Consider the following 15,274-nt stretch of genomic DNA (forward strand, 5'->3'; position numbering starts at 1 on the left):
CACAGATGCTTTTTTTACACCCTTAAGAAGTACATTACCACAAATTCATACATACCACAAAAATTCATAGATGAGACTAAATATAGATGAATAAAATAAAATGTAAGAAATGGACTCTTTAAAATGACTAACAAAGCATTAATAAAAAAAACACACAGAAGTTCAACAGCTTAATGAAATACAAGCGCACACACAAACACACACACACACTTTACCCTGAGGACAGGGGACAGCTGTGTGTGCGGAGTGCGGTGTGACTGCTATTCATCACCACATAGCAGCCCGTCAATTAAGACTGTAAGCTTCACAGGGACACACACACACCACAGAGACAAGGGCAAATGGCCTCACCTCACGGAGAGTGTGTGTGTGTGTGTGTGTGTGTGTGTGTGCGCACAACAGAGAAAGAGACAGCGACTGAGAAAAAGAAGAATTTGATATATGGACATCAGTGCACCTAAATAGACTGGCACTGCAGGATACTTCTGTAACACCTGCTTATATGAGCTAAAGGTGTAAACCCGCTTCGCACGAGTGAGCCATCTCAGATTTGCTAAAAGGGGAGTTCCACTGATTTTCTGTATAACTGTAGAGGAACTTAGCAACTTATTTTCAGTGTTGGTGACAGGAACGAGTGGTCTTGATGTCTACAGCTTAAATACAGCATCAAAACAACCAACTACTTTACCTCACGACACCCTGCACCAAAGTCTGCACGCATCTGGCTTCCGTCACCACCACTACGAACAATGAACAGTGCAATACATACTAACACACCACTACCTCGTCAGTGGCACCTCAACGCTAAGAAAGGTCCACCAGTCAAATAATTCTTGCTGTGCGGTGGTCCTGGTCACTGACAAATTAGAGAAACAAATGGACTACAGCCTTTAACTGGAGAACTACAAAGCCCACCTGAACCTGAAAAAATAAACAAAAGTGTAGATGCAAGTTAGGTGTACTTAATAAAGTGTTAAATATAAAATATTTTTGGGGCAGTCGTGGGCTGGAGGTTAGGGAACCAGCCTCGTGACCGGAAGGTCGCCGGTTCGATCCCCAGAGCCGACAGTCCATGACTGAGGTGTCCTTGAGCAAGACGCCTAACCCCCAACTGCTCCCCAGGCGCTGCGGATTGGGCTGCCCACCGCTCCGGGCAAGTGTGCTCACTGCCCCCTAGTGTGTGTGTGCTCACTAGAGTGTATGTGGTGTTTCACTTCATGGATGGGTTAAATGCGGAGGTGAAATTTCCCCGTTGTGGGACTAATAAGGGTCACTTAATCTTAATAAAGAGGCCAGTTTATATATATGGTATATAGCATACTCTACGTTGCTATCATTGAGGTTGCCAAAAGATTTTGGGAAAAGATGAGTAATCCCCACCAGCACAGCTTGGTGAGTACTACTTTCTTTAGTCTATCCATATAGTGTGATGTGTTGTCGATCATCTCACCCATAAAGATCTACTCAAATGGCCCCTTGCAGAAAAAGAGCTTCATAAAGAAACTGTTTGTTAAGTTTGGTGTGAAAGAACTTGTACAGCCTCCAAAAAGCCCAGCCCTCAACCTCAGTAGTTTCTGGATAAACTAGAACATCACCTGCAAGCCAGGTCTTATCAGCGCTTGATCTCACTAACGCTGAACTCTAAGGGAAAGCTTTCAAAGAAGAGCAAAGGCTGTTCTAACAGCAAAGGGCCAGTAAACTTGGTCATGTAACTCATATGTAACTCATATGTGTCACATATGAAATAATAATTAATAATTAATTAATAGTCATTACTTTGACCTACTGATGCTAGATGAAGGATTCATGGGGATTCTTTCGTTTAAAATCTGCGTAACTACCACATTGTTAATACTGTTCATACAGAACTTCCCCATCTTGTTCTTACATCTACCATCCATATTTCCCCCATTCAGTCACTTTTATCTCCAGATCTTTACAGTGGTTCTTCATCAAGCTCTTCAAAGGTTTTTCCAATTAGTGTTGTGATTCCTCATAGAGGTTCTTCTTCACGCTCTTGGGGAGCATTCCTTTTGAGCCTTGGTTCTTATCAGTGTTCCTTCCTCATGTTCTGAGGGAGATTTTGCTGAAACGGCCTCTCTCGGTGACACTCTTTACGGTGCTTCAGCCACATTTCTGGTTTCCAGCTGCTTCAGAACAATGACTGTTACAGAAAGTAGTGTCCAAACGGAACTGAACTGAACTCAGTGAGAAATTAAGTTATTAAGTGATACTTTATTAAATCCCACAAACGGGGAAATTCCACCTCCGCATTTAACCCATCCGTGAAGTGAAACACCACATACACACTAGTGAACACACACACACTAGGGGGCAGTGAGCACACTTGCCCAGGGCGGTGGACAGCCCTATCCGCGGTGTTAGGTGTCTTGCTCAAGGCCACCTCAGTCATGGACTGTCGGTGCTGGGGATCGAACCGGCAACCTTCCGGTCACAGGGCCAGTTCCCTGACCTCCAGCCCACGACTGCCCCTGAAAAGAGAGAAAGAGAAAATCCCAGCCAGAAGAAAACAGTTAAAATCATTACCCACTGGCTACTTTTACGTTGTCTGTGTTAAATACAGCAGAACGCGGAGTCGGTTTCACAGACTCAAACAAATGGAAATTAACAGGCAAACTTTTTTCTTCACAAACAGCCACTCACAGCCGAACGTAAACCGTCTCTGCCACAATATCAGCACTCAGTCTGAGCGCTATGATGAGGGATAATTAGCGTCGACTGACAAGCAGGGCCTTGGCACCCACTTTTCTCACCGAGAGTGAGGTAATGAAAAATACAACACCACTGTCATCACCTTTGGGTTCCTGATTGCATTATCAAAACTACAGCCGCACTTGGCATCTGGGTGTGACCTTGTTAACTGCCAGGGTAATTAAGTTTAACCAATTGGGAGAGAGGATGATAAATTATTAGCGGGGAGGATTTTGTTCACATTTTATTAAATTGGCCTGTCAAAGGGGTCGGCCAAATTATCTGGGGCCTCGTTTGCTGGAGGCCGGCCATATTGCTGCATCTGTTACAATTATTTATAATTTCAAGCAGTCAAAAAAAAAAAAAAGAAGAAGAAAAAAATACAACCACGAAGTTCGTTCGGCAGCAGCCGCGTAAAGCAATTTACAAATTATCTGATGAGGGAGTGTTTGAGGATTTTCTCTCATTTTCAGCCAGCAGAGAAGAGATTGGGAAACAGAGAGAGAGAGAAAGGAGCGAAAAAGAGAGAGAGAGAGAGTATAAGAGGAAGAGAGAGAGTAGCGCTGTAATTACAGAACACGATTAGGTTCTTGTGGGACTGAATGGTGCGGGAGGTCCCACTGTAGATGGGGCAGGAACATATGGAGGAGGCTCGTGATTGCGCTCCCTGAGGCTCGTGACCCGTCTGCTGGCTCAGGAGCGAGGGATGCATGCGAATGAGAGAGGGAGAGAGAGAAAGAGAGAGAGAGAGCGAGCTAATGTTCGACACATGCACCATTTATACCACAAAACAAACTGGACCAGTGTTAATTACCCAGCCGGCATTAATCAGGCCTCAGACCTGCACTGAGTCAGACCAGGAGAGGGTCTAGTCTTCGGGTTGTGGAGGGTTTTCGTTCACTCATGTGCAAGTAGACGGAGAGAAAAGCGAGAAATAGCATTTTCTTAGTCTTCAGAAAGGGGTGGTCTGATTGGGCAAATCAATTTCAGACTTTCTGACCACTTGAGCGACCGATATGTCCGAGAACGGTGTTAGCTGAACCCCTAATCATCACGCTTGCCTCAAACCGTGTCGAGGTGTTAAAGCTACACTGTGCGCTTATTGGAGATCTGAAGCCCTCTCCACGGAAATAAGTAATTGCAAGCAATGTGCAAAAGAGCATTTTGCAACGTTGCCTGTACTTCAGACGCTCACGAGCGGATGAATCTGATGATTGCAAGCACGTTGAAAGAGTTTTCAAAGAGAACTCAGTCAACACTCGGAGAACGACATGTCTTCTGAGGATGTAAGTGAATTATCTACTATTGTAATCATCATGGATATAACGTTGATTGCACATTTGAGACCTGGACGTCGAGATAGACTTTCTTTTTGAGCCCGTGAGCATGACGTTCACTTAAAACTCCAACCTGAAATCTACGACTTTTAAATGATCCTTTCAGGCGTTTCAGGTTCACTCGCAGCTGTGTATGCACACCATATTTAGCGTGATTCTTCCCTCTCTCCCGACTCCCGAATAGTGCAGCTTTCTCTAATCTCATACAGATTTGCTTATGTGGTTTCTAACACTGTATGACAAGCTGTTACCAATAAAAATGAACAAAATTCAAACAATTCCAAGGCTTCACGATGGCTGGGCTTACTGTTTTCATGCAATACACTTTTCAATTCTTTCTTATCACCCACATTAACTTCATAGCTCCAGTGTAAAGCTTAATACACCAAACATATAATGATTGATCAATTAAATTTGAAGGGGGGGGGGGGGGGGGGGGGGTAAATTTTTCACTGAACTATGGCTTTAACTAACCAGGCTTTCCTGTTTGTTTTGCCTTTAGGTTGCTGCTGCCATTCTTTCTGTATTCCTGAGATATGGTCTGTTAGTGTTATTTATATTACTCAGTCAAGTGAAGTGTTCATAAGGGTGGATTCAGGATAGTCATATTAATGTTTGCTTCCCCGCCAGAGACATTACATTTACAGCAAATAGCATCTGTTTCACCTGCATCAGATCACATCAACACCAGGCATCCCATTTTCACAACAATTTTCAAAACTATAGCTTCTCAATCTGTCCTAAATGCTTCTGAAGGTGTTTAAATGTCACTATTGTTCATTGTGCACATCCTTTATTCTTCAGATAAATTTCAATGACTTAATTACTTTGTTTTAAAGGCTGGAGAACACATTTTTGTGCGCATTGTCATAGAAGACACATCATGCAAAAGTCTTTGAGAGACGGGAGAAGAATCAAGCCCCACTTTGGCTTCAGATCTGAAAGAATCCATGTGTTTCTGTCCATCCTTCCACTGCGAGAAGACAAATGGGTATGAAAGGACGTGCAGATGTCAAGCCTTCACTGAGAAAAGAAAATCTGTAAATCAATGAAAGAATCTGCTGGAGAACAATGAGCTGGCCAGACCTCAGTATCACTGAATGTATTTGGGATTATCTGGATCAGCAGAAACAGGAAATGCAAATAACTTCCAAGACTGAACTTCAGAGATCTGGAAAATATCAGATAAAGAGAAAAATCAGATTTCTTTGAGAAGCTAAAAGCAAGTCTCCTGAAAAGACTGAGAGCTGTAATAGAGGGTGGACACACTAAATACTGAGCCCTTGGTGTAATTTTTTTTATTTAATAAATTGTTTTCTGCTATTTTTCCCAATGCAGAAAAAACTTAATGGACTTAATGGACTTTCTGACTGCAAGTCAAATAAATGAAGGGTGGTCTTGCCTTCTACACTGTGCAGTAGATATATCTTGTTGTGTGCGTATAAAGAAAAATATTTAGTAATTAAAGATACTTTGTACATGTGTGCACGCGTGTGTGTGTAATGGAGTTTGGGCAAGGCTGCTGTACGAAGCTCCTGCAGAGGGACAAGGAGTGCGAGTGTGTGTGTGTGTGTGTGTGTGTGTGTGTGTGTGTGTGCGCGAGTGACCTATGGTTCGGGAGCACATGGTCAGGGTTTATTAACGAGCCTCAGTACACACAGCTCTGATCTAATGAGAACACTCGAGCTGCTGCAGACAAAAAACACTGCGGCCGCACGATCACAGCACAACTGCAGCGAAAACACAGCCAACTGAAGCGGCCCTGAGATCAGACTGAACATCAAACGGACAAAAAGAGGGTCTGATTTAATTTAGCCTGTTCTTTAAGCCAAAGTGTTTATTTTTCAAATATAATTCCAGGTTTTAAATGAATCATTTTCAACTCAGTATAGTGAAAGGAATCTGAAATCTTATTCGTCTAGGCACCATTATAAATTACAGAATTACAGTTTCCAGGTTCATTATCTCATAAAATTAGACTCGTCTTAATTTGCCAAAATTTCCTAAATAGCATCCTAACTTCTTATGACTTCAGCGGTGTCCTAATGTTTGTTTTAGGCTTACGTTTCTACTGATAGTCGTACTGAAAAACACTGGGCTATGTGGGGTAAATGAAAGGATATTAAAGCTACTGTTTTGCTTCTTTCACAGGAGACATTCCAATCATGGAATTGGCAAACAGCACCTGTTTCATCTTTATCAGATCACATTCATCGGCCAGACGGAAGGGGCACTAGGCGATCCCAGGTTTAGAACAGAAATAGTTTGATCTATAGCTCATCAATCTTTCCTAGCCTAGTCTTTATTACTTGCAAATGTCTTTAAAAATCTTTTATGAGCCTTTATTTTTTATCTGAAGCTCACACTATATGGAGTAAATGAACACATGAAGCGACCTGCCATTTGAAGTCTTCATTTTAAATCAACTGCCTATTTAAATAACATGAACCAAATAAAATGCTCACGCTAATAATGAGAAGAACATGCGGCTATTTATTAAGAGAAACAGCACAAGGTGCAGTGATGGCAGGCAACCTGGCCTTAGGAAACAAAAACAGGGCTTGGCCTTAAGGAAAAAAAAGGGGGGGGGGGGTTTGACGAAGCTGGGGAGCAGCAACGATCTCATTAAACAGCAGGGGGCGCAGTAACAATATTAGTTATATATGTGATGCATGTAAATGAGCTCTGTTTTGATTGGCTACTCTGTATTGCACCCCTTTCAAAAAGTACTCAAGGCTGAAATATTCCGTAACTTCAGTACATACAGACGAATATACATAAATAATTTATTTAATTAATTAATTTATAAAATAAATAAATAATTAAATAAATAAATAAAAAACATTGAAATCTAAGTGGGCTGTCTTGCAGCCTAGTTTGCATCTACGTAGCGTACAGACAGAGAAGTGAACGGTACATTCTGCAACTATCCCTGCTTATATCTGAAACTTTAATATTGCTTCTATACTAAATTAAACTCTTAATTTAAGGCAAGGGGCGTTTGATGCCCACAATGTCCGTAAACTTAAGCCTAAGATGAAATGTTTGTTACGTGGCTCGAGTTTCCTGAAGAAATCTGTTTTGATTATTAATCACTCATTTTTGTAAATTATTGACAGCCGCAGCCTCTTTAAAATCCTTCGATCTATATCACTGAATAGAAATCACTTTAAAACCAGTCAGTTCTAGAAGTTTCAGCCTTTTCCCACAAGGTAAAAGAGCTAATAAACTGAATATTGATTTCTACCCCTTTTTGACCACATGCTGAAAGCATTCAATCCAAAAGAATAAACCACATGCTAATATCCTTCTTATGTGGCTTGTGATGTAAAACGGGATGATATTTATTTATTTATTTACATACTTACTTTTTATTTATTTTTAAGCAAACATGATGGAGCTGGATAATTGGCAGAGCGGCGGTGTGTAGCGATCTATCTGCTTCCTCCGTCACCGTGAAACATTTAAACCCCAAACACACCGGCTGGCTCTCAGTATGCGGCGGCTGCTCCACATGATGGTCCTGATCAAAGGAAACACGGCTACTCTTCTAAACATGACCCCACATAACAAGCCGCGTGTGTGTGGGGAGCTGACACTTCAATTATACATCTGACAGCTCCCGCGTACGCTAACGCTAATAACACACAGGCGGCACATACACACACACGCCAACGCTATCGGAGGAAGCAGCTCGGTCTCCAGGCCTTCTGGGGAAGGGATGGCAAGAAAGAGAGAGGGTGTGTGAGGGAAAAAGAGAGGAAGAGAGGCAAGACTATACAACTTTCATCACCTATGAGTAATATTCTCCCTCTCAAGGTTTAACGAACTGCTTCATTATTTTTCATCTCACAGCTTATAAGGTGGTGTATTAGATAACCAAAAACAACATAAAAAGATCAATCAAAACAACTCAGCTCAAACTCTTTACCACCAAAATGCCCTGAGCACCGCACTGTTCTGTAAAATGACAAACATGACGCTCGGTGGCGCAAAGCTACCAGTCAAGGTCAAAACGGAATTCAGCACACGATGCACAGAGCTCGGGATCAGGCCATGCCAACTGTCGATTAATCGGCATATAAACAAGTGCGATTAACTTATCCGTCCTTGAACAGCTTCTAACTGACAAAAGATAGAGCTCAACCTCATATAAACAAACATTACCCACTGCTGCCCTCTGAAAGTTGCATCAGCAAATATGGAATCAACAAACATTACCCACTGCTGCCTTTTAAAGGTGTCATTAAGAAATATGGAACAAACAAACATTACCCACTGCTGCATTTTAAAGGTGTCATTAAGAAATATGGAACAAACAAACATTACCCACTGCTGCATTTTAAAGGTGTCATTAAGAAATATGGAACAAACAAACATTACCCACTGCTGCATTTTAAAGGTGTCATTAAGAAATATGGAACAAACAAACATTACCCACTGCTGCCTTTTAAAGGTGTCATTAAGAAATATGGAATCAACAAACATTACCCACTGCTGCCTTTTAAAGGTGTCATTAAGAAATATGGAATCAACAAACATTACCCACTGCTGCCTTTTAAAGGTGTCATTAAGAAATATGGAATCAACAAACATTACTCACTGCTGCCTTTTAAAGGTGTCATTAAGAAATATGGAACAAACAAACATTACCCACTGCTGCCTTTTAAAGGTGTCATTAAGAAATATGGAACAAACAAACATTACCCACTGCTGCCTTTTAAAGGTGTCATTAAGAAATATGGAATCAACAAACATTACCCACCGCTGCCTTTTAAAGGTGTCATTAAGAAATATGGAATCAACAAACATTACCCACTGCTGCCTTTTAAAGGTGTCATTAAGAAATATGGAACAAACAAACATTACCCACTGCTGCCTTTTAAAGGTGTCATTAAGAAATATGGAACAAACAAACATTACCCACTGCTGCCTTTTAAAGGTGTCATTAAGAAATATGGAATCAACAAACATTACCCACCGCTGCCTTTTAAAGGTGTCATTAAGAAATATGGAACAAACAAACATTACCCACCGCTGCCTTTTAAAGGTGTCATTAAGAAATATGGAATCAACAAACATTACCCACTGCTGCCCTATTAATGCATTCTTAACGTACGCCAAATAAGCAAGCATTGCTCACTAATAAAATTAAAATTTTTTAAAATATTTTATTTAACCAGTCTTCAGGGAGATTAACAGTTAGATGGAGATGACACCATATGGCCTAACCTCACACTGTGTTGGAAACAAATACAAAATGAGTTATAGCTTATAAAGCTATAAAACCAAATATTATAAATGAAACTTCTCAACTGCGTGTGTTAAATATGCTAATGAGCGCATCTCTGCCCATCAGTGTCAATTTATCAATTATCATTTAGTTCCTTCGCCTTTAAACAGAATGTAAACTTAGTGTTAGCCTATTTAAATAAACAACTGAAGGTTACAGTGCTGAATTGTTTAACACACAGAACTGAGAAAATCGAATTTTTTGGTGTCAACACTTTTTTTTTTCAAATTCAACATCGTCAACAGTTTTACTGCAGCTGCCATGGAAACAATGAAAATGCTTTAACTCGGGCTCCTCAGGAGCTCACCTGTAATAAGCAGCGGGAGGCTAAGATGTTAGGTGTGTCTGGACTGATGAACAGAGCTGTAGACATTTCTAAAATGACTGACAAAGCTGTAAAACCCCAAAAACCAAAGTATCAGTAAGCATATAATCAGGAACGCTTCACCTTTCAAATCTCGAGGCGAACTCGGCATTCCGGTGGATGCTATACAGTAAAGGTCAAAAGGGAATCTAACAGAGCTATCAAAGCTTTCTGGCCCAGGACTCTACCTACATCGCTCATACAGCTTATAAATCATAATCCTTTTTTTTAACTATAGCCTAACATTATTAAAAAAAAAAAAAATCCATATTTTTAATTATTTAAATACAGTTAATGCTATAGTCTCTCTTCTCGAGGACAGACTTTATAACACAATTTCACTTCAACTGTCTCTAATTGGTAGGTAGCCAGCCTTGGATGGTAACAGACCTCGTGTAATCTAGATTATGAAAAGTAATTACAAAAATCAGAGTTGGATACCTTTGAAAAGCCATTCTCCGATTACTGCTTTTTTGTGGATAACTATTTTTGATTGGACAAAAGCAATAAAGTGTATTAATTAATACATGTACATTATTTTGAGCATGCAATAGCAATGTCACTATGACTATGAGGGAATATTAAGGCTTCATAAAACCAATGAATAAATAATGAAACCAAATATTTGATCAAAAGTAGTGCAAACACACACACACACACACACACACACACACACACATTTTCTAAGCCGCTTCTCCTTCTGGGTCGTGGGGATGCTGGAGCCTATCCCAGAGGTCATTGGGCGGAAGGCAGGATACACCCTGGACAGGTCGCCAGTCCATCGCAGGGCAGACCGACACTAGTACAAACATATTTAGACATATTTTCAATCATATACTTTGCAATTTGTTGCACATAGCAGCTTTTAAGCAACCTATGAATGTAGGTAGGCAGCTTATTTTAAAAGGTCTGTGTCATTCATCACAGTTTTTTTTAAAAGAGGAAGTAATATGTAAACAATGTAAAAGTTTCAAAGTGTGCCTTTTACTCCTGAACGCATACAGTTCATATATAAAAACTAAGCTGCACAATTTCTGCTGTGTTTAAGCACATTTTCTATGCAGACTTCCTCAGGTTTGCAACCAAAATGCCTTCCGAGTTCACGATCCCATCAATGAACACAAGCTCACTGAAACCACTGTCAGAAGAACAGCAAGTCCTGATGTTTCTACCCTACCGGAGCCAGGGTGGAACTCTTCGCCACGCTTTCTCTGCCGTCAGCATAACGTCGCGCTGAAAGTGCTTCTACCTGGACTAAAGTCCATTTAGTTACAAGTTTTTATATTTTAACTTCATTAAAGTTCGCCACTGGCTAAATGGTTACAGTGCACAAATCTTTTCATAAAGCATCTAACTACTTTATGTAGACTCTATTGAGCTAAAACATATTTTCTGCACATTGTTCAGTTCTAATCTCTCACTAATTACAGCTTGGCTTTGCCCAAATCTGCATGGTGGCACTGTGTTTGTTTGGGGAGAGGGGGGGCTATTCTGAGTAGCTGCCCAGTACAATTAGAAACTGCTTGTTTGGAGTTTAGAGCCCAAATGCCTGGGGTGAAGCAATCAGAGCAGTGTGATGAATGGCGACCATAACCACACATTCCCCACACTCCCGACATACACACTCCCAACCAGAACGAGGCACAGGCGGCACAGTGACAACCCAGGTCATCGCCCCGCACAGCCAGACATAAACCAATGGGAGATCCTCTATCTGCCTGCGGGTTACCATGGCGATTGACCACCTGGCAACGGTTGCTGAGCAGGCAGTAATGCGGGCGGAGTCACCTGCGCCTCCAGGTGGGCTGCCGTCCCAGACCCGCATCCAGACACTCATGATAAATACCACACACGTCTCCCTCCAAACCAGACATTAATAATGTTGTGCTGTCTGCTCAGGGGAGAGAGACACAGGAAGACTAAAGCTCTTCTAGGAGGTCTCTTCTTAAAACATGCGAACAGAAGTTGTAGATTTAATTTGCTCATTGTTAAGATACACTCCCCAGACAGAGCATGCACAGACTAGTGTTAGACCAATACAATCCACTAGTTGGCGCCGTTTGCACGTGTCGCAATTAATTGACTGATCAAAAGACAATCTGAAATTGAAAAGCTGGACCTTTTTCATATTAAGTAAAATTCATCACACAGTACCACTTAAAAGACAGAATTTCTTTTCCTAGAACCTTTCGTTAAAATGTCCATCCATCCATCCATCCATCCATCCATCCATCCATCCATCCATTTTATAAGCCGCTTCTCCGTCAGGGTCGCGGGAGGGTGCTGGAGCCTATCCCAGCGGTCTTTGGGCGGAAGGCAGGATACACCCTGGACAGGTCGCCAGTCCATCGCAGGGCAGACAGACAGACACAGACAGTCACTCATACACTCGCACCTAGGGGCAATGTAGCACGTCCAATTGGCCTGACTTTGGACTGTGGGAGGAAACCGGAGAACCTGGAGGAAACCCACTCAGACACGGGGAGAACATGCAAACTCCACACAGAGAGGACCCCGGTCACCCGGCCGGGGAATCGAAGCCAGGCCCTCCTTGCTGTGAGGCGACAGCGCTACCCACCACGCCAACGTGCCGCCCTTCATATAAATCAACTTTTAATCACCTTTATAATGTCTTTTTGAGTTTTGATCACTGTGCATTATTGGGCGGGGACAAACAATATTACTCAATAATATCATGTTTCATCTACCCCTTCCCAGCACTGACCACAACTTTCCACCACTGCAAGCTTTTACAACCATATATTATATCAAAAATCATATGTGAAATGGGTGTGTTTTCATCAGTTGGGTTGAGGGAAATGCATGGAAATACCAGAAAACACAAAACACGTGTATCAAGACACATCATGGATCTTACGAAAACAACAAAAGTCAAACTCTGACCGATGCTGTAACATTTAGCGGTGAGTCATGTTTGTTCATTTGATGTCTGTGAAGAGCAACTTTAGAAAGTAGTGTGAGTAATGTTTCCTTATCTAATGCTTGTTATACTTTCCTCTGATGTGTGTTAACACCTTTAGAGGGAAATGGTGTGGGATGTTTGTTTATTTGATGTCAACACTTTCAGAGCGCAGTATTTGTTTATCTGATGTTAACACCACAAGGGGGCAGTATTAATAGTGTTTTTCCACACTTACAAAGTTCAGTTTTAGAAGTTGGTTGCATTTTCTGCTTAACACAATCCGAGTACTCCCAAACACGTTCAATGATGTTAAAGTCGACGTGTAGGGTAGCTCGTCCACTGTTCTAAAAACACCAGAGCTTGGTTTTCTCCTCTTTCTCGAAGATGAAAGCTTTAAGTACACTGTTTATCAGATGGTGACAGTTTTGTTGGTCTACCAGATCTTGTGTGGTTGTTATGAGCCTCATTTTCTCTACATATTTCAATAAATGCTTAAACGTCAGTTTTGGACTTAATGGCTTTTAATAAATAAAGTCTCTTACTATTGCACAGTACTGTACACCACAGTTAACGGTCAGATCCTGGTCATTATGACAAAAACACACAAAACTATAAACAAAGCGCTTGCTGTATCTATCACTACTGCTAAAACTAGACATCAATGCATTTGAAAGATACCAACAGCCAGTATTAAACAGCACTACCCCAGCTCAGTACCTTCAGTTGTGAAACTGTGATGGATTTGGGTCCAGACTGACCTGAGAGACAGAAGCTTCTGTTCAGACAAAGTCCTGGCGAACAGCAGCAGCAGCCCCTCCCTCTGCTCTCGTCCCTCACCACGCCGTTCAAAGCCCCCTATTCAAATCAGCAGCCTCCCCCTCAGCACACACACCCCAACACCCTCAACTCCCACCTACCCGATCGGCACTTTGATCATCTCCAACTTCCAAACATTTAAAATTAAAATAGCGCTCTGTAAAAACCCGTGCATTAGAATTTAACAGGTGTTCAGGAGGAAGTTGTTACAGAATTTCAGATTACGCTGGAATACACACTCCTGTCAGTGCAATTACAGTCGGGGAACCGAAAGCCCTCCTGACTGCACGGTATACCTTGGGATACCTGATCTGTTCACTTTGATGTGGGAAGGTAAAAAAGTTAAGAAACAAAGCAGCCAGGCAGCCGCTACATGTGTTCGGTAAACACAATTTAATATTGATGCTGCACATCGGATCTCTGCATAAGACATGCACTGATTATCGCAGCTGCCCAAAAAGATGTGATCTGCTTCCTTATGCTGCTCAAAGAGCCTTGTAGTGCATACACACACACACACACACACACACACACACACACACATACACACACACACGCACATCAACTCAAAACACACATTCTCAGCTCACATCTTCATCGTCTGGAATGCAGCCCTTACAGATTTGAGTATTAATTACTGAGGGAACTCTGCATAGCTGTACTTAATGACTCACTAATTGATCCATTTATATTTGAACACAGCCTGCATTACTGGACGTTAACGAAAAAGGAAGTAGGGACGCCCTCCCAAAAAATTCAGCCAAAACCCACCTAGCCAAAACACTATACTGCTGCTCAAATGTTCGCCTTATTTAGAACCAGTTGGGTTGCAGATACAGCGGTACAATGCTTCTAGCAGACGAGTCCTGCGTAACTTGAGAGAATTCATATAATTAGTAGGAAACTTGGAGGCTGTAAAAAAAAAAAAAAAAACAAGAAAAGTTTTACATGTGCCAGAATGAGGAGCAGAGCTGTAGATGATACTAACATGTCTGAGAAAGCTATACATTAGGAATGAGGCTCTAATAAAATTAATACCCAGACAAATGATATTCAGAATGAGCTACTGATTAAATTAATGCTCCGATTGAGGTTTTATAAAAAAAAAATAAATTAAAAACAAAGTTTAAGCCAAATGATGAGGTTAAAATTAAATACCCAAAATTAGGTTCTCACCAAATTAACATCCAGAATGAAGTAATATTAAAGGAGAGAAATCCAGAAAGAAGTCCTAATAAAATTTATTAGCAGGGTTGCATCAAATCCGCTGACCCCGCTCTGTCATTTTACCAGTCGAGTTGCTGTCGTTCCCAATCACTTCCACTTTGTTATAATCCCACTGACAGTGGACTGTGGAATATTTAGTAGTGAGGAAATTTCACGACTGGACTTGCTGCACAGGTGGCGTCCGATCACGGCACCACGCTGGAATTCACTGAGCTCCTGAGAGCGACCCATTCTTTCACTAATGTCTGTAGAAGCAGTCTGCAGGCCTAGGGGCTCGGCTTTATACACCTGTGGCCATGTATAATAAAAAAAAAGAATTATTTTACATTTACAATTGCAGGTTTTACTTATATGTCAAGTCTCAGAGTCTTGAATCAGTAAATTATGATTATTAAATTAATTTGGGGGTTTCTTATGTGTATAAATAAAGCATTTAAATAAAAAGGGATAATTACAGCTTATTATTTAACATTTAATGACTTCTTGTAGTTTGTAATATTATCAGGTGAAAAAGTCGGGTTTACAGCATTCCTGTAAATGCATTTGTTCAGACATGCAGCAATAAAGTTTTGGTTATTTTGCATTACAGAGAGTTTTGTTTT

At 41.2% G+C, this 15,274-nt stretch overlaps 1 protein-coding gene across 4 annotated transcripts in view; it reads right to left on the reverse strand.

Moving 5' to 3' along the window:
• The window catches only part of cntln (centlein, centrosomal protein), a 162,919-nt gene that overhangs the window by 106,732 nt on the left and 40,913 nt on the right, over positions 1-15,274 (reverse strand). The gene's annotated exons all lie outside the window — the stretch shown is intronic.

This window comes from Pygocentrus nattereri, chromosome 5 (genome assembly GCF_015220715.1).
Source record: "Pygocentrus nattereri isolate fPygNat1 chromosome 5, fPygNat1.pri, whole genome shotgun sequence".
Classification (NCBI taxonomy): domain Eukaryota; kingdom Metazoa; phylum Chordata; class Actinopteri; order Characiformes; family Serrasalmidae; genus Pygocentrus; species Pygocentrus nattereri.